Source organism: Pinus tabuliformis, chromosome Q (genome assembly GCF_031772625.1).
Source record: "Pinus tabuliformis cultivar Carrire ecotype Pingquan chromosome Q, CPIR1, whole genome shotgun sequence".
Lineage (NCBI taxonomy): Eukaryota > Viridiplantae > Streptophyta > Pinopsida > Pinales > Pinaceae > Pinus > Pinus tabuliformis.
Window position 1 is genome coordinate 217,751,130 of NC_142296.1, and position 26,037 is coordinate 217,777,166.

Sequence of the window (26,037 nt, forward strand, 5' to 3'; positions counted from 1 at the left end):
TTGCGCCCAGAGCTCAAAGGTGGCACAACCTCATGAGAGGGGGGAAGATTGATGGGCGCCTGCTGAGGTTCCACAGAGTGACCGACAGTTGAGTGTAAGCCACTGTCACGACGCCCCTCGGAGCGACGTCTTTTACCCTGTCGAACCATTATGAATGACGAAGGGTAGGGCGCAGAGAGACAAGAGAGACCAGAGACTAGAGAGACCAGACACAGATACCGAATTGAATGCACAGAGAACGCCCAAGACGGAGGCACAATACAACTAATGCTGAAGTCAAGAACTGAGGAGAGCTTACCCCTGAAAGAGTCAGCCTGAAGCTTGCTTCTGTGTGCAAGAATCAGCCCGTCACCATCGATCACAGCTAACCAGGTTCCGTCGCCGTAAGACTGAGCGCAAGGTGTGAGGAAAACATACAGGGTCGACATGATTATAACAGAGATTATGTTGCGTTGAACAGCGCAATTCATTAATGCAAATATCCCACCAAATCCAGCCTTAATAACTCCCTCCTGCTTGCGCAAGGTGAAGTCCTGGGAAGCCACGCTGCTCTGCAGCTGGCAGTACCAGGCTTTATTGTTCTGCATGATGAGCATTTAAAGCCAAAGTGCCACCCGCATCCGGGGAACTCCTTGGAGAAATTGCCAACAATAGTGCAAATGCATAGCAAGAAAAATCACAGAGTTTCCCCAAGCCTCAGATCTCAAGTTTTCCCCTCACCTATAGCTATAATCTCCTAATACAATAGTGCTTTCAGAGCCTCTAGTTGCAGAGAAGAGGAACCCCTTCCTCATTCTCAAGGCCGCTATTTAATAATTACAATAATCTCTAAAATGGAGAACTGCTGAGAGTAGTTTTCCAGATCCACAATTAGAGTTGTAAATTCTCCCTTCTTCTCTTTGTTGGTCTCTTTCATTGCTCCAAAATGCCTCAGATATGAAATTCTTTAACTGATCTCCTGTTAGAAACGAGTCAAAACAAAAAATTAAATTAAATTAAATTTCAAATTAGAAATGAGAAAAGCAAACTCTCTTGAAATTGCTAAATTAAAATAAATAAAATCCAAACAAATTATATGATGTGATTGCTTCTAATGGATCTGATTAGTCTTTGAATCAATACTGGAGAATGAATTAGTGACAACAATTTTCCCAAGCCAATGAAATTTGCCCAAATCAAATTTGAAAAACCAATTGTTGTTGCAAATTCGTCACTTTGTCTTCTACTAAATTTTTGGGTGATTAAATGATTAAATATGTTAAAATTAACATTCTCAAATTATTTCCCTTAGTCTTAACTTTTCAACGAGCTATTATGAGCTACCTTTAGTCAATTAAATCTTGAGATATACCTCTCCAAAGATGAAGTGTTATTAGAATTATGAAAAAATGTCACCTTGGCCAAAATTAAGAAATTTTAAATAAAAATTTTAGTCTAAATTAATAATTGTTAGCTAACTAAATGTTGGCTTATTGGGGCCTGACCCAGGTTCAAAAGTGATTTAGCCAAACAAATCCCGAACTACTGGCCCTTTTGGCAACAGTCCGCGGAGCGCGGACTGAGGTCTCACCCGAGGTAGTATGGGAAGGTGCTGGAACTAGGTTTCTACACCCTAGGGATGTTTTAATGAGGTCTAGGAAGTTCGCGACTCGATCCTGCGTGCTCGTGCTGCCTCGTGCAGTTGTCTGACCTTCACGTAGTTTTGGTACAGAGCGCGAAGAGGTGCTGTCTAGATCCTTTACCCTTATTGTGTTATTATTATAGATTTGACTTAATTTTGTGGGCCCAATAGTCTTAACAATCATTCACATTCATAACAAGTGCGCGCAATCATAGAATGTAAAGAGATGCATAAAAATATAATAGAAGCATAAACATATAGATCTACAAGTAGATGCACAATATTTCAGAATCAACTTAGCTTTTATTAAACTTTTGTTTTGTTACAATCCCAACTCTGCCCTGCGCACTCAGCTGCAGGGGTCCGTGCACACAGCTGCGGACTCTACCAAGCCTCTGCGCACTCAGCTGCAGAGCCTCTCTCTACTACTACGACCCAAGACTCGGACTTACAGACTCAGAGCGAATATCGCATTCAAAAACCCATATCACTTAAGATCAATCCTAAAACTTCCCTCTACCCTTAGAGCCTCGCTCTTTTTATACATTCCCATGGTCTGCGGACCATGGGTAGGCCAACACATTCTATATTAAATTACAATATTTTTAGGGCAGACTACCCTAGACTCTTGCGCTCCGCGCCCGCATTTTGCGGGGTCTTTACATTACATTGACCCAAAACTGGGCTTTAAGCCCCAAAAATCCACTATGGGGGGATCCGCTGCCCAACACTAAATAATGAAAATTAATTAATTACAATTTTTTCATTAATTAAATATACAACTTAATTATAATTATAAAATTAATTAATTATATACAAATTAATAAAAAATTAAATTAATTACAAATTAGTTAAATTACTGATTAATTAAAAATTAAATTATTTAAAAGAAATATTAATAAAATATTCAAAAATATGAGTGAGTGGCTTTTTGGTTCCAATTGAATGGACCGTAGTGGCTTTTGGGATCTCTTTAAGAGTCTCGAAATTAAACATGAGGAGGAAGGGTTTCATAGTTGTAATTTCGGAATATTTACAATTAAATATTAATACAAAATCAATATTTACAATTAATTTGCAAAAAATAAAATAATATATATTTTGTACATTTTTTGGCCAAGGCGGTAAAAATGATCGAACTTCAAATAAACACCATTTACAAATTTTGAGTCCAAATGAAATGAAACGAGAATTGATGAAAATTTAGTGAAAAATCGAACACAATGAAGCAATCAAAATAGAAATATGAAGAAAACAAAAATCTTGTAAATTGTGAGACACTTAGCCAAAATAAAATATTAAAAGGCATTTTGGCCAAAATTTACGAATATGGTCCCCATTATTATTATGAAATAATAATTTAAAAATGGGGGTGTTGTGATTTCACCACAACAATGACAACACACGTGGAATGACTAATTATCTCTGGTTAAAAGATGATGAAATTCAGTTTACCCAAAGGTTAAGAGTGAGAAATTCGATTAAACCGCCGAACAGTAAAATATTTCACATGGGTCCCACATTAGCGAGTCAAGCATTATAAGTTCAAAAAGATAAGTATTCAAAGTAGACTGAGTCTTAAGTCATGAATCCAAATTTTCGGGAATATCTAACATTTAATATTACCTTTTATGAGAAATAGAAGAAGGTATAAATAAGAGTTTTTTGATAAAGCATATATCCATCGATATGAATGGTCTCTGAAATTGCTTTGCTACTAGTGATCCTGGTCAATACCCCAACGAATTTGTTCTTAATGTCATACAAGCATGGTCTCGCTGCCAACGAGCGTCCATAGCCCCGACGAGTTTACTTGTATTTCCCATGCTTCCCCTTTTGATCACCCATTTGATAAGCACATTTGCGAGCTATGTTTGTGATGTAGCTGAGTGAAAGGAGTAGGATGGTAATAGATACTTAAGCAAACACATATAATACTTCCATAATGTCGACTCCATAATCTTTCCTCGTGACTAACATTCAGAGGTTTTTGTAAAGTGGAGGGATTGGAGGGATCCATTGAGTTAAACTAGAGGTTAGTCCTTTCATTGAAAAGATGAACTATATTACTTAGAAATGATGCATGTTCCTCCATGAAAAATATTTAAAGTAAGAAGGATTTATGATTCCATAAAAATATCCCTTTAAGGTAAAAGGAACTCATTGAAATTGACAGAGTACAAATTTTCCATCTCTGCCAACCAATGTTGGGTGAGAAGAATTTATTCTACATAAATCCTGGCGGAATAACCAAAATAAAACCATAACCAATAGCAAAAAGGAAAAGAAATCCAAACTAAAGTGAAAGAAGAAATCAACAAACTCCAAAAATGTCAAAATGAGGAAATGAAAAGCTGAAAGAAAAACCCAAATTTAAAAGACAAACCCCAACAAGACTAATTATAAAATGTCTCAATAAAAGGGTAAAATAAAACAAGCATGTGTGCGTTTGTCTCATGTTAAATTTTTTAATAAATTTTATCTTGCAGAGTTATAAGCAAGTAGGCTCTCAAACTGTAAGGGAAATATCAATGATGAGGTAAAATGAAGCCAAATGAGAAGTTTATGCCCTTTGCAAATTTTTGGGTTTCATAAGAACATCTTAACAATTTTCTAATAAAAGCAATGCTTATAAAACAAATTGAAGGTTCAGGGACCCCCCAATTTAGCTGACTTGATAAACATCATTATTGTTTCTCCCAAAAAATCAAAAGCAAACAAAACAAAGGAGAATGAGTGCCAAATCTGAGTTGCGTGGGGTATAAAACAATTCTTGAAGTCCTGCAAAACATAGTTTTATATCAACAGAAACTAAAATAAAGTTGAAACAAAATGCAAAGAAATAGAAAAGGATGAAAATGGGCATATGAAACTTACCATTTGAGGAATCTTATTAAAATTTTATCTGAAAGATGCTAATTTTCTCCAACAAAAGATAAGTTCTTCTTTAAATTGGAATTAAAAGCATAAAGTAGTTATATTCTATGAATTTTCATTGGCCCAAAATCACAATTTATTAAATCTAAATTAAAGCTAGGAAATACAATGATTCATGTTCAAGAAATTTGAAGTAAATAAAGTCTATCAGATATGAAAATGAAGATGTGCTTCTCAATTAATTGCAACAACAATTGTTCTCTTTGTCTTTTAGATTTCATATCAACTCCAAGATTTTCATAAATTCTCAAAAATCAAGACCAAGTCCCAACCTATGTAGCACTTATGTGTATATGGAGAGGTCTTGAATATTTGCATGATAAATATGGAGTGATATATCAAAAATAAGAAAACTACAAGATAATTCAACATAAATTTACCATGATCCACATGCACCCCCTGTTCATCAATAATGTATCCCAAATACTGAACCTGGGTCATGCCAAAAGTGCATTTCTCCAAATTGGCACATAGCTTGTGTTGCCGCAGTGTTTGGAGAACCTGTCGGATGTGGTGGAGGTGCTCTTCCCAACACTGGCTGAAGATCGGAATGTCATCCAAGTATACCACTACAAATGAGTTGGTGAATGGCCGCAAGATGTCATCCATTAGCCTCATGAAGGTTGCAGGAGCATTCGTCAATCCGAAAGGCATAACCAACCATTCGAAAAGGCCCTCCTTCGCTTTGAAGGCAGTCTTCCACACATCAGAGGATTCGATTGGTACTTGGTGATATCCTGACTTCATATCGATCTTGCTGAAATATTTTTCCCCCTTTAGTTGGTCCAGGAGGTCATCAATCTGCGGGATCGGGTACCTATTACGGACAGTGATCTTGTTTGGCACCCGATAGTCAATACAGAGTCTCCAAGTCCCATCCTTCTTCTGTACCAACACGATCGGGCTCCCACAAGGCGATGAACTCGGACGGATGTGACCTTTCTGCAGCAGCTCCTGAATCTGCCTCTTGATTTCATCATTCTCCAGAACGGAGTGCCAATAAATTGGTCCATTGGGTAGCGCCGCACCTGGGGTCAGATCGATGGAGTGCTTGACCTGACAGTGCAGAGGAACCCCTGCAGGGGGGGTGAAGATGTCCTTGTACTCCTCCACGACCTTGTCCATCTGTAGTTGTCATGCGGAGGGGCCATGTCTGGAGGCCGTGGCCACCGTCTTCTTCTTCCCTTGAGGGCGTATCATCAGGAAAACAAATTTCCCGGTTTTGGAAATGAGCTTATTGCATTGTTTTGCAGTAATCAAAGAGATGGCGATAGGCGGTGCTACCTCTAGTATCTTGTACAACTTATTTCCCAATGTAATAATAACAGCATGGGGCCTTGATTCATACACAACATGTCGCTTCCACAAGTATGGTTGTCCTAATAATACATCACAAACTTCAAGGGGAGCAATGTCACACAATACCTCATCTGTGAAGGGCTTGATGTTGTATGGAAGGCGACACTGCTGGCTCACGCGAAGATCCCGTCCTTGGTGAAGCCACCCGATGGTGTACGGTTGTGGATGTGTTGTGGTCAGTAAGCCTAACCACTTCACGACCTCTACCGAAATGAGGTTATTTTGGCTCCCGCTATCGACAATGAACTATAGTGGGGAGCCCTTTACCCACATCTAGGAGTGGAAGAGACGCTCCTCCTCCTCTAGATCTTCGGGTTCCTTTTTTTGGATCTTGGCGGTAGCAACAGTGGTGTTGGGATCCACATCAATGATCTGCTTCCCTTTGTCATTCCCCTTGTCGAGTTCTGACTCAGAGTTGGAACACGCATCTGATTCTGAAACCTTTAGCTCAGCCACCAGTGACTACTTGGCCTGAGACTCACTTGTGTTGTGCGTGGAGCTCTTATGGAACTCACACCATTTTCCCGTGTCCTTTTTCGGCTTCGCGGTGTTGTTCTTTGCTTGCAGCATTGGTGGGTTGTCTTGGGTTGCCCCGCCTTGGCTTTGTCCTTTATTTTGTGGTTTAAGGGCACCTTTCCCCTACTTCGGATTTGCAGATCCAAAGTCTCACTACTTTCGTTTAAACTTCTGCTCGACCTTGACGGCATATCGGTATGCTATGCCGAGTGAGGAGATGTTCAGGAATTCTATTTCTTCCTGGATGTACTTATGCAGGCAGCCGCGGTATTTGAGTATCAAATGTTGCTCTGAATCCTTGATACCCAACTTTGTGCGAAGGGTATGGAAAATATTGGTGAACTCCGGCACGTCTTGGTCCCTTCCCTGCCACAGCATGGTCCACTTTATGTATTCATCCTCATAGCTTCCGACAGGGTAGTACTGCTCCTTGATGGCATCCCGGAATGAATTCCAGGTGGGTGCAGCTGAAAATAGTGAGCCGGTATTTTCATCCTTCTGCTCACAGTAGGTTTCCCACCAGTCCTTGATGTGGGGGGCTGCTTTGAGAAGAGCGAAAACAATCTTTTCCCGACTCGAAAATTCATGAACAGAAAAATAACCCTCTAACAGATTTAACCATTTATCTATGGCATTTGCATCTATTTGACCCTCAAAGATGGGGATTTCAAAATTAACTTGTACCTTAAATGGTGTGGCATTTCCAGAGTAGCTGTTGGAAGTCGATGCGTTGCCTTTGGGTAGCCACAGAAGGATCTGCGCAAAGCTATCCATCATCGTGTTCCTTTGTCGCTCGAGGGCTTCTTCGAGCAATATTTTGATTGGATCTCCTGCTCCCTCGTCTTTATTTTCATCTGCCATGGGAGGCCGTCGGGTTTTGCGAGGCTGGTCTTGCAAAGGTTCGACCAGTTCAAGCCCTAACTCCTTATATCCTGACCTCGTCGGGGACATGCAAAGAAAAACAGAGAAAAAGCAGACCGCTCTGATACCACTGATCCAGATTTAAACAAGAACGAAACAAAATACAGAGATAACCATATACACAAAGATGCAGCGGAAATAATACTTCATTTCAATAATGGAAAATACTAAAATATGTTTACAACTAGAAATGGAAATAAACCAGCTAGGGCGATGGTAGCTTATCTCTGAGAAGAGATGTGGCGGCTACATGCCTCTGAACTGTGTTACAATGAGGCTCAAAGACCTATTTGTTGTTGAGAAACAATGGAAAACCCTTAACATCCCAAAACCTAACCCTAGAAGATGAAACGCCAAATTGTCGGCCCCATTTGGGTAAATTGGTACATCAATTTCCCGAGGTCGTAACTTTGGCATACAATCTTCGTTTGACACGTACAATAGCTCGTTAGAAGAACTATCTGAGAACTACCACTTTGGGAAGGGCAACATCGGCACATGGACCCATGTTGCCCCCAGATTTCCCAAAAAACGTCGTTTAGGGCCTCAAAACAGCTTCGGAAGTTCAGGACCCGAAAAACTGCTAAAAATAGTAAACTGTGCTACAATTTAGGAAACTGAAAAAACTGAAAGAGACAGTTGTGGAGGTACAAATGGGATAGGTGGGTGGCCACCAACATCCACCCAGATCAACCTCCCAACCTCCATTATTTTTATGCCTATTTCTGAGATTTGAACATGCAAAGAAGTACCGTAAATCCATGTTTTATTTCTTTGGATTAATGAACCAATATATTTCCTATGTACATATGTATCTATAGATCATAAGTGTTGTCTCCACTATCATGTAAATCATTTGAGACACACCATTTTAGATGTGCCCAGGCACTGGTCTTGAAGCAATCCAAAGTTGTCTCTGGGAGATACAACAACATGGCTATTCTTGTCCTGTGGTTCCATTAGTTGATGGTTGCAACACTGAAGTATCGCCTATCAACTAAAAAACAAAATCAAGGGAATCCTCTTGAAAAACAATGAGGTTCATGGGTGGAACTTGGCCTTGGAACCTTGACTCTAGCACACTGGGCGTCAACATAATGGTTGTTATTTGATGGCATTTTATTGTCATTATGTCTTGTTAACTAATGAAAGTGCCACCATAACTCAAGGAAAACATGAATTTGGAGTGTTACAGTGTTTTCCTCGATATTATATGAACTCCAAACTCATAACCTTTACAAAGTAATTTGGCTACTAATGGATAGACTCCATGTGAAACCTTTGATTTAACCTCACCATGTCAATAACTAGATTGTATGGAAGAATGCTACCAAAAGGCTTTAACCCGAGGTTGGAATTTTGTTCCTGAATCAAGACTAGTTAATACAGTCATAGCAATATTTCTCCTCCATGTATTGAAGATATCTGATTTGGCTTGATTGCTCGTCGCAACAATGGTTATTCAAGAAATAGAGCATTACACAAAACATAAGAACACATTCGATCACTTCCGAGAATAATACACACAAGCTCTGGTATTTTATCAAACCGTTTAACTAAAGGATAGATGAATATAGAAATTACATAAAAATGTCATCCTCTTGGCCTTCTCTGATCTCTTCACACACTCTTTCTCACTATCGCACTCACTTTCTCTCTCTCTCTCTCTTATCTCCCCACCTTGTTACATAGCTTGCACTGCAATTATATACAATATGAGGATTTGTTCGAGATCTTCTTATCTCCCCACCTTGTTACATAACTTGCACCACAATTATATACAATATGAAGATTTGGTTGAGATCCCAATGAAGATAAATCGAAATCATATATTTGTGGAGAATATCAAATCTAAACCTAGAATCTCTAAGTCCTTTACCAAATCACTTGAAATGGCATCTTATACATCGATGGGGAAATAAATCCCTTATTTCTATAACAATCCCTATTAGATTAACTATTACATTTTTCTTTTGAAAACAAACCCCTTCATTATAAAACTAATCCTATCTTCATAAATTAAATTAAGGTAACCCACTCCCTTTAGTAAAATTGCTAGACAACCTAGAGATCTTGTTGAATTTGAAGAGATGCTCATGCATTAATTAGTTAACTACCCCTCTATCATCCATGTGTTAAAATATATTGATAATCTAAATTCCCTATGTGGATTTTCTACCTTCCAAGTTGATTCATTTTTTCTTTCAGTGTGGATGATCTTCATATTCGTGTTTCTTGTAGGGTTTAGAAGAGATAAAGAAGAGGGTCAAGGAGATGAGAGAAAAAGTAGTCACCCTCAAATATATGCAAGGCAAGGTAGAAAAAGAAATGGGCATTGAAGGTTAAGAATTTTATCTTCATTGATCCCATTCAAATTTACCTTGGATTAAATGAAACCCCAAACCGTGTGATATTATTGTGCCTTATGATGATAATTTCGAAAGAAATTGTTGATTTTAGTAAAATATCCCATTTGGATTACTCAATATATGCTTTTCCCTAATCAAAATCTCATGGGGGAATTCAAGTGATAATTCTCCACGATTATGGGTAACATCCATAGTAAACTCATTGGCATAGAACAGTGCACCTAATCCAGATTGGAACATTATATTATTTTTCATCCATACTTATGCTTTCAAGGTGGAAAAATCGTAGACATCAACTTATAGGAGTAGTTTTAGTGGAGGGATCCAGTTTAGAAAATTAGGGTTAGAAACCTTCCAAGATATTTTGAGGCCTTTTGTAGAAGAACATTACCACATAAGTGTTATACCCCCTAGAACTACTCTACACATGAACACATTTCAAACAGTGCAAGAATCACGTGAATCAGAAAACTTATGCCTCCTAAAAGTTGACATATCGTGTTTGACGACCATAATTTGAGAGGATGCCACATCATCCCCCATTACTCTTGGAAAAGGAGCTAACCATGCAAGGATGATGAAGTTTACTCTAGAAGGTTCGAGCTGTAACTAAGTTGAGGGTTGAATGGGTTAAATTTAACCCCTAGTTGGCTATCAAGTTGTGTCATAATCAGGCTACTAAGAGGAAAAGGGGGCCCATTCTATTAAAGTGCATTTTGTTCCATGGTAGAGTATAGTAGTTGAGAGTGTATAGAGAGAGGGTGAATAGAGAGGGTTTGTGTTTTGTGGTATCTCACAGACCACATGTTTCACTCCTTTGTGTTTGCATCATTTCCATTTAGAGAAAGAACTAGTAGAGTAGCCTCACCTTCTAGCTTGGTTTTCTCTCAAAAGAGTTTTCCAAGTCATATATGTTCTTCATTGTGATTAGTGTGTGATTTTTTTTATGTTCTCTATTTTCCACATTTTCATATATTGCATGCATAAGCAAAAAATAATAACTCAATAGAACCAAATATAAGGAAAATTTAACCCTCATGGTATAGGTTTCAGATTTTAGTATATTTTTATTAGACTTGTTGTGACAATCTGTCAAGTGGAATATCTAAGACAATTTATGGATCATATTGATGTCAGAGAAGGTGTCTTTGGCTATTTTTTGGGAAGTTAGAAGGTATCCATATTGACTTAAGAAGAAAGTCATAAAACCCCAACCATGGCCAACAAATCTATTTTAAAAAAACCCTCGAGATCTAGCAGAGGAGAGATTTCCAAGGTTAGAAGAGAAGGTTGTAGACATTAGTCGTAATATGAACATCCTTATGCCGATTCTGGCAAATAAGTTTGGAATTGGAGAAGCCAAGGGTCCTATCAAAGGTAAAATTGAAAGCTTGGGAAGAACCAAAGGATTCGAAGAAACTCAAAATAAGAACAACCAAATTCAAGTGCCATGAACCTGTTGTGGTGAAATCACAACATCCCTATTTTTAACTTATTATTTCATAATAGTAATGGGGACCCTTTTCGTAAATTTTCGCTAAATCGCCTTTGATATTTTATTTTGGCTAAGTGTCCAACAATTTTGCAAAATTTTTGTTTTCTTTGGATTTCTATTCTGATCGCTTCATTGCATTCAATTTTTCACTAGCTTTCCATCGGTTCTCGTTTCATCTCCTTTGGACCCACGGTTTGTAAATGGTGTTTATCTGAAGTTCGGTGATTTTTATTGCCTGAGCTAAAAAATGTACAAAATGTATATTATTTTAATTTTTGCAAATTAATTGTAAATATTGATTTTGTAATAATATTTAATTAATTTTTATTTTTGATAACGATCCTATAAAATCACCGTAGCCAAAATTGTAGAACAATTAAAATTATATGTTTTCGAATTTTGAAATTCTATTTTAAATCTCAATTTCAAATATTAAAATGAAATCCCGAAACTGAAATGGTTGTAACTTTTTATAACATCCAAATTTTTAATCGTAAGTAGTTGGAGTTGTTTTTGGTATGTAAATATTATAACATAGTGATTGTAATTTTATGAAAAGATCCCACTCCACGTAATCCTTATACCTCTTTTGATTTCAGAAAATGTATTTCGTAACTCATTTTAAAAAAGCCCCCCAAATGAAGTTTCTGATCCCCAATAACTTCTTATCCCACCTCACTCTTATCTCCTCACACCTCATTTCAGAGTATTTATTTTTAAATTAGCTCCGAAAATCTTACTCTCTAAAACCTCATTATATCTCCTTTCACCTTAGTCCCTCACTTTCAGACCTCGGCACTTATTATTTCGTAACTTCATTTTAAAAAAACTCCGAAATTTATCACTTCTGAAATCCCTTATATCCCCTTCCTCCCTCACTTCGGAACATCGAAAACTCTATTTCAAAACTCCCTTTTAATCATCCTTCCAAAATTGCAACTTTGAAACCCTATGCCTTATGCCTCCCATTCAACATATATAATAAAGCCTTCGTCCCCATGTTTAATTTCGGAACTCTTAAAGAGCTCCCAAAAGCCACTGTAGTCCTTTCAATTGGAACCAAAAAGCCATTCACTTATTTTTTAATATTTTATTAATATTTTTTTTAAATAATATAATTTTTAATTAATTTATAATTAAAATGGTTAATTAATTGGTATATAATTAATTAATTTTGTAATTGTAATTAAATTGTATTTTTAATTAATGAGAGAATTGTAATTAATTAATTTTCATTATTTAGTTAGTTAACAATTATTAATTTAGATTAGAATTTTTAATTAAAATTTCTTAATTTTGGTCGAGGCAGTTATTTTTCCAGAGTTCTTATAATTTTAATACTTCATCTTTGGAGAGGCATACCTCAAGATTTACTTGACCAAATGTATATCACAATAACTCGTTGGAAAGCTAAGACTTAAGATAATAATTTGTGAATGCTAATTTTAGCATATTTAATCATTTCATCACCCAAAAATTCAGTAGAAGATAAAGTGATGAATTTGCAACAACAGATAATTTTTCAAATTTGATTTGGGAAATTTCATTGGCTTGGGAAAATTGTTGTCACTAATTTATTCTTCAGTATTGATTCAAAGACTAATCAAATCCATTAAAAGCAATTGCATCTTAGAATTTGTTTGAATTTTATTTATTTTAATTTAGCAATTTCATGAGAGTTGTTGTTTTTTTTTTGCAATTTAATTAATTAATTTATTTGGTTTGTAACAGAATATCAATGGGAGAAGTTCAGATCTGAGGCATTTTGGAGCAATGAAAAGAGACTAGCAAAGAGAAGAAGGGAAAATTTACAGCTCTAATTGTGGATGTCGAAAACTACTCTCAACAGTTCTCCATTTTAGAGATTCTTGTAATTATTAAATCGCAGTCTTGGAAATGAGGAAGGGGTTCCTCTTCTCTGCAACTCAAGGCTCTGGAAGCACTATTGTATTAGGGGGTTATAATTGTAGGTGAGGGGAAAACTTCAGATCTAAGGTTTGGAGAAAACTCTATGATTTTTCTTGTTGTGCATTTGCACTATTGTAATGTATTGTGAGTTGAATTAGGGGAGAAAAAAGTATTTTTAGTTCTAAAAGAGAATGTTGTTTTGCACTATTATTGGTAATTTCTCCAAGGAGCTAAAGCTACTCATTAACTGCAAATTTTTGTAATGAAGTTCTAATATGAGTTTAATAAATTTTCATTTCAATGCACTATTGTTTGGATTATAAGTAAATTATGACATTCTCAAAATTTCTTAAGTTAATCATGGCATTGTCAGAATTTTTCTAGTTGATTTTAATTTATGTTCTAAATAGTGTATTGCATTCTGATATTGAGAATTACTGTCATATCAATTGTTTTATGCTATTGAGGTTTTGTAAGAGTTATCTCTTAGGAACAGAACAAAATTAGAATTAATATGAATTCATTGAGATAGGAATGTATTGAGCAATAACTATTTATTGTTTAAATATATTTCCATTTTGTTTTCTCTTTCTTTAATTGAATGAACTACTTTTTTAATTAATGAAAATTATATAATGAATTCGATCATATAAATAGTCATTTTCTCCTGGTTAGTTAGTCCATCTGCTCTCAAATTGAGATAAGGCTATCATTTCCCAATTCGAGATAGGATTAGTTTTATTTGCATCTTAGAGTAAATTTGCATTTAGATTTAATTTTGCATTTCTAGAAGTTCCCTTGCATAGGGTCAGAACTTAGTTGTGGTTTGGCTGAGCCGTAGAGCTAGCTTAAGGATCACTTTCTTCCATGAGCTCTGCAAGAGGGCAAATCTGATTTCTCTCTTTCTATTGGCAAGTAATAGACATACTATAAGCTAGGAGAGAGAGAGAGAGAGGGTAATTGCACCCAATTGAACCAGTTGGAACCACTAAATCAAATGGATAAGAGCTTAATTGATCCGGATTTAAACAGGAACGCAATAAAATACAGAGATAACCATAAAGACAGATATGCAGCGGAAATAATACTTCATTTCATTACTGTAAAATACTGAAATATGCTTACAAATAGAAATAGAAATAACCCAGCTAGGGCGATGGTAGCTTATCTCTGAGAAGAGATGTGTTGGCTACATGCCTCTGAACTATCTTACAATGAGGCTTGAAGGCCTATTTATTGTTGAGAAACAATGGAAAACCCTTAACATTCCAAAACCTAACCCTAGAAGATGAAACGCCAAACTATGGGCCCTGTTTGGGTAAATTGGTACATCAACTTCCCGGGGTCGTAACTTTGGCATACGATCTCCGTTTTACGCGCATGATAGCCCGTTGGAAAGATCTCTATGAGGACTACAACAGAAAGGGCCTAAAAACAGCTCCGGAAGTTTAGGACCCGAAAAACTGCTAAAAATAGTAAATTGCGCTATAATTAAGGAAACTGAAAATGTTGAGAGGAACAATGGTGGGGGTCCAAGTGGACTTGGCAGATATCCACCTGGATCATTCCTCCCCCCTTAGGAAGCAATGGTCCCCATTGCGTTGAGTTCCTCCATGAGATGGGGAAACTTTTGCTGAACTTGGTCCCTAGTGAGCCACTTGCCATTGTGAAGGAGTTGGCCTGCTTTGACAACTCGATACAGTTGAATATTCTGTTGGCGAGTATTCTTGATCTGTGTGTCCATGATTCGATCAGTTGCAGCTTGTTCCATGCAATCTGGATTTAATTCTGTGGGTGTGAGCTGTTCTGCAATGTCGGATGTATCTAGCAATGGTGGAAAGTATGGCCGCAGGCGGTCCACATTGAACACTGGGTGCAGGCCAAGGAATGGGGGAATGCTGAGTTCAAATGCATTGTCTCCCACAGCCTTAGTAATGGTGTAGGGACCATATCAGAGTGGTCTCAGTTTCCGATAGGCTCCAGTAAGGCGTTCCTTTTGCAAATGCAACCAGACTTTGTCGCCCACCTGAAACTTATGTGGCACCCGATGTTGATCATGTCGTTGCTTGTACTTGGCATTTGATTTCTCCAGAATGTCATGGACCTGCTGGCGAATATGTTGGATGTGTTAAATGAAGCTGGTTGCCTTGTCTGTTTCAGACTAGACATGAGTTGAATCTGTGTGAGTAGCTGCAAGTGGCATGGCCACATCAATGGGGCATAGTGGCTGGAATCCCAAGCCCACCTGAAAAGGGCTGTGGCCAGTCGAGCTATGAAGAACTCGGTTGTAGCTGTGCTGAACATAGGGGAGGCTCTCGTCCCATGTGCGTGGATGCTTTGAGTTGTACATGCGCAGAATGTGTACAATCATCCTATTGACAACCTCTGTCTGGCCATCAGTTTGAGGATGGAAAGCTGTGGATTTAGTGAGTTTGGTGTCTAGCATTGACCAGAGGCTTGACCAAAATGTACTGAGGAACCGACTATCCCGATCTGAGATGATAGACTGTGGGATCCCAAAGTGCACCCACACTCGTTCGAAGAAGAGTTTAGCAGTGGCTTCTGCTGTGATATTCTTCTTGCAGGCTGCCATAATGGCCATCTTCGAGAACCTGTCGACGACCACAAAAACACAGTCATTTCCATGCTTAGTGGAAGGAAGGCCTGACATGTAATCCATGGAGATGGATTCCCAAGGTCGACTAGGGGTAGGCAGCGGGTTATAGAGGCCTTGCTTCTTAATGGTCGGTTTGGCAATGGCACAGGCAGTACATGATCTGATATACTTCCCGACATCTTGTCGAAGATTCGGCCAATAGAAATACGTTTGCAGTACTGCCACCGTTTTCTCGACCCCGAAATGCCCAGCAGTTCGACTATAGTGTGCTTCCCAAATCATCTTGGCACGCTCGCTTGAAGGAACACAAAGGTGACCCAGGTGGCATAACAGGGCATCCTGGAGGTGAAAATCTGGAACATGCCGACCCTCCAAGAGTGTCTGGTATGTGTGGCCAAATTCTGGGTCGCTTTTGTAGAGAAGTGGCCAATCAGAAGTCTCGTGCCCACAAGAGTTGAGCACAGTGGTTAACGCCATGATTGGTGGTCGACTGAGGCAATCTGCAACATTATTGGTGCTACCCTTCTTATATTTGATATTCAAATGGAACTGCTGCAGGTATGTAGACCACTTCTGATGGCGATCATTCTGTAATTTCCCTTGGGTCTGTATGAACTGGAGGGGTCGGTGGTCTGTGTGGATGACCGTTTCCTTCCCCAAAATGTAATGCTTCCATTGTCGGCAGGCCTGCACAATGGAATACATCTCTTTATCATAAGTGGGATACTTCCGGACTGTGTCTGAAAGTGTTTCACTGTGATATGCCACTGGATGCCCATGTTGAGTAAGGACTGCCCCAATAGCATAGTCAGAGGCATCTGTCTCGACCTCAAATGGTTGTTGTAAATCTGGTAATGCAAGCACTGGTGTCGTGCAGAGGCGATCTTTCAACTCTATGAATGCCTTCTGTTGAGATTCAGACCAAAAGAACTTTGCTTTCGCTCCTCCCTTGGTGACTTGACTCAAGGGCCAAGTGATATGAGAGAACCCCAACACGAATCTGCGGTAGAAGTTGGCAAGACCTAGAAAGTTGCGGAGCTCTGTCAGAGTGGTTGGAGATGGCCAATCCTGAATGACTTGGATCTTGGCTAGATCCACATGCACGCCATGTTCATCAATAATGTATCCCAGATACTGAACCTGGGTCATGCCAAAAGTGCATTTGTCCAAATTGGCACATAGCTTGTGTTGCCGCAGTGTTTGGAGAACCTGTCGGATGTGGTGGAGGTGCTCTTCCCAACTCTGGCTGAAGATCAGAATGTCATCCAATTATACCACTACAAATGAGTTGGTGAATGGCCGCAAGATGTCATCCATTAGCCTCATGAAGGTTGTAGGAGCATTCGTCAATCCAAAAGGCATAACCAACCATTCGAAAAGGCCCTCCTTAGCTTTGAAGGCAGTCTTCCACACATCAGAGGGTTCGATTGGTACCTGGTGATATCCTGACTTTAGATCGATCTTGCTAAAATATTTTGCCCCCTTTAGTTGGTCCAAGAGGTCATCAATCCGTGGGATCGGGTACCTATTACGGACAGTGATCTTGTTCAGCGCCTGATAGTCAATACAGAGTCTCCAAGTCCCATCCTTCTTCTGTACCAACACGATCGGGCTCCCACAAGGCGATGAACTCGGACGGATGTGACCTTTCTGCAGCAGCTCCTGAATCTGCCTCTTGATTTCATCGTTCTCCAGAACGGAGCGCCGATAAATTGGTCCATTGGGTAGCGGCGCACCTGGGGTCAGATCGATGGAGTGCTTGACCTGACAGTGCAGAGGGACCCCTGCGGGGGAGGTGAAGATGTCCTCGTATTCCTCCACGACCTTGTCCATCTGTAGTTGTCGTGCAGAAGGGCCCTGCCTGGAGGCTGTGGCCACCGTCTTCTTCTTTCCTTGAGGGCGTATCATCAGGAAAACAAATTTCCTGGTTTTGGAAATGAGCTTACTGCATTGTTTTGCAGTAATCAAAGAGATGGCGGTAGATGGTGCTACCTCTGGTATCCTGTACAACTTGTTTCCCAATGTAATAATAACAGCACGGGGCCTTGATTCATACACAACATGTCGCTTCCACAAGTATGGTTGCCCTAATAATACATCACAAACTTCAAGGGGAGCAATGTCACACAATACCTCATCCGTGAAGGGCTTGATGTTGTATGGAAGGCGACACTGCTGGCTCACACGAAGATCCCGTCCTTGGTGAAGCCACCCGATGGTGTATGGTTGTGGTTGGTAAGCCCAACCGCTTCACGACCTCTACCGAAATGAGGTTCTTTTGGCTCCCGCTATCGATAATGAACTGTAGTGGGGAGCCCTTTACCCACATCTGGGAGTGGAAGAGACGCTCCTCCTCCTCTGGATCTTCGGGTTCATTTTTCTGGACCTTGGCGGTAGCAACAGTGGCGTTGGGATCTGCATCAATGATCTGCTTCCCTTTGTCATTCCCCTTGTCAGGTTCTGACTCAGAGTCGGAACATGCATCTGATTCTGAAACCTTTAGCTCAGCCACCAGTGACTGCTTGGCCCGACACTCACTTGTGTTGTGAGTGGAGCTCTCATGGAACTCACACCATTTTCCCGTGTCCTTTTTCGGCTTCGCGGCACTGTTCTTTGCTTACAGCTTTGGCGGGTTGTCTTGGGCTGCCCCGCCTTGGCTTTGTCCTTTGTTCTGTGGTTTAGGGGCACCTTTCCCTTGCTTCTGATTCGCAGATCCAAAGTCTCGCTTCCTTTGTTTAAACTTCTGCTCGATCTTGACGGCATATCGATATGTTGTGCCAAGCGAGGAGATGTTCAGGAATTCTATTTCTTCCTGGATGTACTTATGCAGGCAGCCGCGATATTTGAGTATCAAATGTTGCTCCGTATCCTTGATTCCCAACTTTGTGCGAAGGGTATGGAAAAGATTGGTGAACTCCGGCACGTCTTGGTCCCTTCCCTGCCGCAGCGTGGTCCACTTTATGTATTCATCCTCATAGCTTCCGACAGGGTAGTACTGCTCCTTGATGGCATCTCGGAATGAATTCCAGGTGGGTGCGGCTGAAAATAGTGAGCCGGTATTTTCATCCTTCTGTTCGCAGTAGGTTTCCCACCAGTCTTTGACGTGGGGGGCTGCTTTGAGAAGGGCAAAAACAATCTTTTCCCGACTCGAAAATTCATGAATAGAAAAATAACCCTCTAGCAGATTTAACCATTTATCTACGGCATCCGCGTCTATCTGACCCTCGAATATGGGGATTTCAAAATTAACTTGTACCTTAAAGGGCGTGGCGTTTCCAGAGTAGCTGCTGGAAGCCGATGCGTCGCCTCTAGGTAGCCGCTGAAGGATCTGGACAAAACTATCCATCATCGCGTTCCGTTGTCGCTCGAGGGCTTCTTCCAGCAAGATTTTGATAGGATCTCCTACCCCCTCGTCTTTCTTCTCATCCGCCATGGGAGGTCGTCGGGATTTGCGAGGCTAGTCTCGCAAAGGTTCGACCAGTTCAAGCCCTAACTCCTTATATCCCGACCTCGTTGGGGACACGCAAAGAAAAAACAGAGAAAAAACAGACCGCTCTGATACCACTGGTCCGGATTTAAACAGGAACGCAATAAAATACAGAGATAACCATAAAGACAGATATGCAGCAGAAATAATACTTCATTTCATTACTGTAAAATACTGAAATATGCTTACAAATAGAAATAGAAATAACCCAGCTAGGGCGATGGTAGCTTATCTCTGAGAAGAGATGTGTCGGCTACATGCCTCTGAACTGTCTTACAATGAGGCTTGAAGGCCTATTTATTGTTGAGAAATAATGGAAAACCCTTAACATTCCAAAACCTAACCCTAGAAGATGAAACGCCAAACTATGGGCCCCATTTGGGTAAATTGGTACATCAACTTCCCGGGGTCGTAACTTTGGCATACGATCTCCGTTTTACGCGCATGATAGCCCGTTGGAAAGATCTCTATGAGGACTACAACAAAAAAGACGATTTTTTACCTAAAAAATTATGGAAGCAAGATTTCCCAAAAAACGTCGTTTAGGGCCTCAAAACGGCTCCGGAAGTTTAGGACCCGAAAAACTGCTAAAAATAGTAAACTGCGCTATAATTAAGGAAACTGAAAATGTTGAGAGGAACAATGGTGGGGGTCCAGGTGGACTTGGCAGGTGGCCACCAATATCCACCTGGATCATTAATTAGGGATATGACCAGGTGGTCTCCCTTACATGTTGATGATGCCATTTTTGACCATCAACCATTTTTGCGCTATGAGGGCCACAGTAAATTCTTTTTTTGAAGATTTTGTGCTTTAAGATTTTATTTTATTATTTTGGCTCCACTTAAAATACCTCATTGGAGTTTCTTTAATGGACCTCACCCAAATAATACTCCGATAAAGGAAGTTCAAACCCTGTCTAAGGTAAAGTATAATGGTACATCATCTGCTTCTAATCATCTACTTCAATCTATTTTAAGTTGCAACAATTTCAATATTGATGAAGATATTATTTGCAGGTTATTCACACTTACTTATAAGTAAAGCCAAAGACTAGTGCTTATCTCTTCCAATTGCCTCCATACATAGTTGGGATGAATTTTTGAAGATTTTTCTTCACTCATTTCAGAAATATGATTATGAAAAGGTGTGTGATCAGTTAGAAGAATTGCCTATGATGAAAGGTGAAACTTTGGATCATTTTTACATTAGATTTAAATTAACTTTAATGCAATTTCGGTCCAAATATTTGCCGCCTCAATTCTAATTAATTGGATGGTTATGACATTTAGTGCCTTCGTCCTGTGATAATTATGAAGAACCAAAAAGCATATCCATTGTTGATAAATAATTAATTACTCAAAATGACAACGTTGATACTTCACAAAATGAAATTGCAAATATTGTTAATCAACAATGGATATGCTCAAATAAATTGTTGTTGCTCAAATAAATTATGCTTATGCCAGAATTGCTCCAAATTTACATAATGTTGATGAAATAGAAATTCGACAAGATGTATAGTTCATTAGTAGTAATCAACATCAAATAAATCAGCAGTAATTAAATCATCCAGAGAATCTCAGCAACGCACAGTCTGTTGCAATTAATTTACAATCTTCTTTTCCTAACAATAAATTGCAAGCTATGGAGCAGCTTAGCAATAATTTTGTGATCGATCAACTGCACAAAAAATCTTATTTTTATGAAGAATTGATCAGCAATCTGAAGTTTGCAATGATTAAAATGTAGAAGAATCTAAATTATACATTTTAGAAAATGAGTAATCCTCTACAAAGAGAGAAACTTTCAGGTATTTATCTTCAACCTCTTATTTCTGTCTTTATCCTGATCTTTTCAGTAATGATGATTTAATTGTTGTTGAAATGGCAACAAGAATATTCCAATTTAATTTGTCCTTGAATTAAATTGTGAATTAAAATCGAATTTAGTCTTAACAGCTACTTGGAAATAATTAATTAATTTATTTTAAATTAATTAGTTGGAGAAATTCAAGTTATAAGTCTTTCTGAAGTCATGCAAGAGTTATCCCTTAAATTAAGGAGATAAGATTGAGATATATTTGAGTTGTAATTAGATAACTCAATTTACTGAGTTAAGTCCAGTTAAATTAGTTCCAAACTATTTGGGAACTAATAGAGAGTTAACAGTCAGTTGATGCATGCATGCACTCAACTAGTGCTACTCCAGTTAACTGAAGATTCCCTCATCAGAAACTCATGCATGTCAAGGATTTAATTCTTGAGGATTGCGCAGTTTTGAAGGAGATCATCCACTTGGTTGAAGGAGAATCATCCACAAGGAACAACGCAAGGAAATAGGAGCTTGGAGGGAAAAGAGGAAGGCTGGAGAGAAGCCAAGATTTCCTGTGAGCATCTGTGGGATTGTACTGAGAGCTGGCTAGCTGTGACAGCTAAGGCTTTGTATAATTCCTATGTATCTCCACCATGTATGATAATACAATAGTGTGGGGTTTTTAGCTGAGGCTCTCCCCAAAGTATTTTCATGTGTATTGTGTCATTGATTCTTCTTCTTCTGGTTATATTGTTCAGCTCGATCTTTAAGCTTCCGCAAATTGATAGTAGAAGTAGGTTATAGTATTCTGCTTTGATTTATATTGCATCATCGGGTTAACCTACCATCAAATTTTCTACATGGTATCAAAGCTAGATTTGTAGAAATCTCTTCATGGTATCAAAGCTGGATTTTGAAGAAAATTTCTACATGGTATCAAAGCTAGAATTGTAAAAATTTCTACATGGTATCAGAGCCAGGTTTTGTAGAAATTTTCTACATGGTATCGAAGTTGTGAACAATATACTGAGAAGAGAGTTCGAAGTTTGAAGTTCGAGGTTGTAGGTGCAAATCGAATTCATATCATACTTCAAGGTTGGCCAATGGCGTTCTATGGCTTGAGACTCGAGTATGCCTTCGAAGGTAGCTCGAATTACATAGCATGGAAAGATAAAATGGATGCTATATTAGAAGACAATGGCTTAAAGGAATTCATTGATCAAGAAATCCCAAAGCCAGCTTCAACTAATGCACAAGAGTTGGCTGAGTGGAAGAAGTGTGTGGCGAAGGCGAGACAGATCATCCTTGAGGGAGTTTGAGACCATATTGTCTCGAGTCTCCATGGAAAGGATACTCCATTTTCAATGTGGAAGACATTGAAGGACCTCTACCAGAACAGTAGTGACCAGAGGAAATTGGCGCTCAGGGATAAGCTTCGAAGAATCAAGATGGAGAAGGGCGAATCATGCAAAGGTTGTACCTTGGCAAAGTACACCAAGTCTTCCTTTCATGATTGAGACAGTCGAGTAGAGGCTATCTTAGAGCAAGTTCATACTGATTTGTGTGGACCATTCTCAACGGCATCCACAACAAAGCAAAGGTATTATGTGATTTCCATTTATGACTATTCTCATAAATGTTGGATTCATTTCATGCAGAAGAAGGACCAAACCTTCACAAAGTTTTATGAGTTTGAAGCTTTGGTCGAGAAAGAGTTTGGGAAGAATATCAAGGCCTTGAGAAGCAACAATGGTGGAAAATATGTCTCTCAAGAGTTTAAGGACTTCAGTGCAGCGGAAGGAATTAAACGAGAGTTGACGAAACCTCATAACCCACAACAGAATGGGGTAGCTGAGAGGAAGAACAAAACTATTGTAGGGGCAGCACGGGCAATGTTGCATGACCAAGGCCTACCACTTCACTTGTGGGCTGAGGCATGCAACACAGATGTCTATTTGCAGAATAGAAGCCTACATCGCATACTTGGGATGAAGACACCAGAGGAAGCTTTCTCTGGTAAGAGACCAGATGTGGGTCACTTCAGGATTTTTGGCTCATCGGTATATTGCCATGTGAAAAAGGGTGCACGGAAGAAGCTTGAGCCAACAACAGAGTTGGGGATACTTGTGGGATACACTGATACACCTCACAACTATCGGGTGTACTTGCCTACCATTCATAGGACACTGGTTCGCAGAGATCTCAAGTTTGATGAGCAAAAGGCCATGTGAGTTTCCCTTGAGAGGAAGCTCGAACTACAGGTTGTGGAGGAACTGTTGGTTCCTAAGGAGGAGGAGCCTCTGTCTGATCTGGAGCAGCAACATGCATAGGTTCCAGGAGTGGAGACATCCACTCAAGCAGAGTCTTTCAGAGATGGACGGAAGCGCACAAGAGAAGCTGACAGATTGTTGGAGGATGCAAGAGAAAATGTGGGAGCACCAGCTTCTCAGTGCAGACAGAGGAGGTCACCTGAGAGGTACACTAGATATATGGCCCTTGCTGGGGAATGTGTTGAGACCAAGCCATCTTCCTTTGAGGAAGTAATGCAGTAGTCGATTTGGGTTGATGTTATAGTGGAGGAGTATGACTCTGTAGTTCGTAACAGTGTTTGGGACATGGTTCTGAGACCGGAGAACAAGTTATTTGTGAGTTCTCGTTGGCTTTACAAGGTAAAGCAAGCTGTTGATGGTAGTGTGGAGAAGCATAAGGCAAGATTTGTTGCTCGTGGCTTTTCACAGGTCGAGGAGGATCATGTTGCTACAGTATATATTTCGATAGAGGAGCAAGATGCTGAAATTTTGACAAAGGCACTGTCAAAGTGTAAATTCAAGTTCCATAGAGACAGGATCGGGGTGGCAGATAATCTCTTTCTTGTTGAGAGGGAGTATTGAAATATAGCAACAAGAATATTCCAATTTAATTTGTTCTTGAATTAATTAAAATCGAATTTAGTCTTAACAGCTACTTGGAAATAATTAATTAATTTATTTTAAATTAATTAGTTGGATAAATTCAAGTTAGAAGTCTTTCTGAAGACTTGCAAGAGTTATCCCTTAAATTAAGGAGATAAGATTGAGTTATATTTGAGTTGTAATTATTTAACTCAATTTACTGAGTTAAATCCAATTAAATTAGTTCCAAACTGTTTGAGGAACTAATAGAGAGTTAACAATCAGTTGATGCATGCATGCACTCAACTAGTGCTACTCCAGATAACTGAAGATTCCCTCATCAGAAACTCATGCATGTCTATTCTGAGAAAGACCCATTTGAGATTAAAGTCAAAGATAGTGTACTATCAGTTGCATGTGTTTTCTCAAAGAGAAAACTCATGCATGCAGTAAAGGATTGTGTAGTTTTGAAGGAGATCATCCACTTGGTTGAAGGAGAATCATCCACAAGGAACAGTGCAAGGAAATAGGAGCTTGGAGGGTAGAGAGGAAGGCTGGAGAGAAGCCAAGATTGTATGTGACCATCTGTGAGGATTGTATTGAGAGCTTGCTAGCTATGAGAGCTAAGGCTTTGTATAATTCTTATGTATTTCCACCATGTATGATAATACAATAGTGTGGGGTTTTTAGCTGAGGCTTTCCCCAAAGCATTTTCATGTGTATTGTGTCATTTATTCTTCTTCTTCTGGTTATATTGTTCAACTCGATCTTTAAGCTTCCGCAAATTGATAGTAGAAGTAGGTTATATTATTCTGCTTTGATTTATATTGCATTATCGAGTTAACCTACCATCAGATTTTCTACATGGTATCAGAGCTAAATTTGTAAAAATCTCTACAATTGTTAATCAATTAACAGTCTCCCTAGACACAAATTTAATTTTAAAAAACAAAGGAGTTGTTACTAATTTATTTAATGTTGAATCATAGTCTAATTCTGATTTTGATAGAGAAAATTGAATTAATAATATTTACAATGATCCTAGAGATTCTTCTTATCTTGCATGTGATCTTCTACTTGGTTTTGATTTATTCCATTTAAATGAACAAATCACTAATGAATTCATTTATAATGAAGACTTAAATACTGAAAATGTTGATCCTCTTTTCTCTTTAGAAATGGTTTTGTCTAACTCTCATATTCCCAATTCCTTAAGCAAATCTATTTTTTGAAGATGAAAAGAACACTAATCAAGAAATTATTTCAATTCATTCTTAATCATTCAATCATCAAAGTGATTTTAGTAGTCATGAATCCATTCCAATTTATGATTCATACAACGATGAAATAGCCTTTTTAAACCATAATCTTGAAATTTTCTCATCCCCACAAGTGAATACAAACAATGATTTTAACTTCATAATTTATGTTCACACTTGTGGGAAGGAAAAATTTTCAAATGAATCCCAACCATATTGTACCATTATTTGTAATATTAATGTAAATTTTAATATGCTTTGTTTTCATTTTTCTCGGTTTTAATTTATGTTTCTTTCAAATTTCATTTTTAAATTTTTGAGCACATTGCACTAGCACTTTGAGCATTCAAACTCTCAGTGCTCATTAGGTGCATTAATAAGAATATATGAGAATCAATTCCAGAATTTCAAGCATGAACATTGGCTACTTCTTATTTTGAAATTTTATTTGTTCATGTTTGGTCAATTCATGCATTATTTTCTAATAAGTTCATCACAAATTTTGTTACATTTTGGCCAGCAATGTAACACTTCTAGAAATATTCTAAATGTCCATTCACATTTTATTGATTCATGTGGAAAATATCTGGAAGTTCTAGTTCTGGAGAAGATTTCTGACATTGCAGTTTTTAGCAAGCTTCAATATTTGAAAATATATCATTCAAGTATGGCCTCATGTTTCTTCTTCCTTTTAACATCTTCTAATCATTCACTGAAATACATCCTGATTTTACGATCCGGTAGGTAGAGTTTTGGAAGAATTTCAAGGTAAGAATTTTGTAAATAAATTTATTTTGTTGAACTTGTTAAATCTACATAGTAGGATGAATTTTTATTTTGAT